Source organism: Penaeus monodon, chromosome 28 (genome assembly GCF_015228065.2).
Source record: "Penaeus monodon isolate SGIC_2016 chromosome 28, NSTDA_Pmon_1, whole genome shotgun sequence".
Taxonomy (NCBI): Eukaryota; Metazoa; Arthropoda; class Malacostraca; order Decapoda; family Penaeidae; genus Penaeus; species Penaeus monodon.
Window position 1 is genome coordinate 34,830,329 of NC_051413.1, and position 667 is coordinate 34,830,995.

A 667-nucleotide genomic window follows, 5' to 3' on the forward strand; every position below is an offset into this window, starting at 1 on the left:
GAATCCGATGAGGATGTCAGTGGGTTAGTAACTCCTGGAGAAACTGGTCTAGTCACTCCTTCAGGCATTAGCTCTTTACCAGCTGGCTTGGAGACACCAGACATGATTGAATTGAGAAAGAAGCGCATGGAAACAGAAATGGAAGGTGCGACACTCCAGCATTATACACTATCCTCCCAGAGAAGCGCACAGAGACCATGGGGCGAGCTATGATGGGCTCAACACACACTTACGACTTGGGAGCAGCAGGTGTGGGTGGGGCAGCAGCTCGTTCAGCACCACAGGGAGTCGAGGTGGCCCTCGATCCTTCAGAATTGGATTTGGTGGACACCGATGCCATGGCTGCGCGTTATGAAGCTACTCTCAGGGAACAGCAGAAGGGGAAGAGGAAGACTTCTCAGATATGGTGGCTGAACATGCGGCAAAGCAACGGAATAAGAGGAGGAAGCAGCAACAAGATCAAGCTAAGCCAGCCAAGAAGTACAAGGACTTCAAGTTCTAAGTTGGATTCAGAGATATTTCTGTGGCTCATGAAAAGATTGTTGTTAATATGAAAAGTCTAGTTCAGAAAATGACTTTGTTTTGTATGTAGAACAATTGCCAGATTTTTTTATGCTTATCCTTCCATTGTAAAGTCGACTTACTGAGGAAGCCACATAACTAAGAA

The 667-nt window shown here is 46.6% G+C and overlaps 1 pseudogene; it reads left to right on the plus strand.

Moving 5' to 3' along the window:
• Positions 1-661, plus strand: part of LOC119591547 — a 1,466-nt pseudogene extending 805 nt beyond the window's left edge.
• Positions 662-667: the final 6 nt, after the last annotated feature.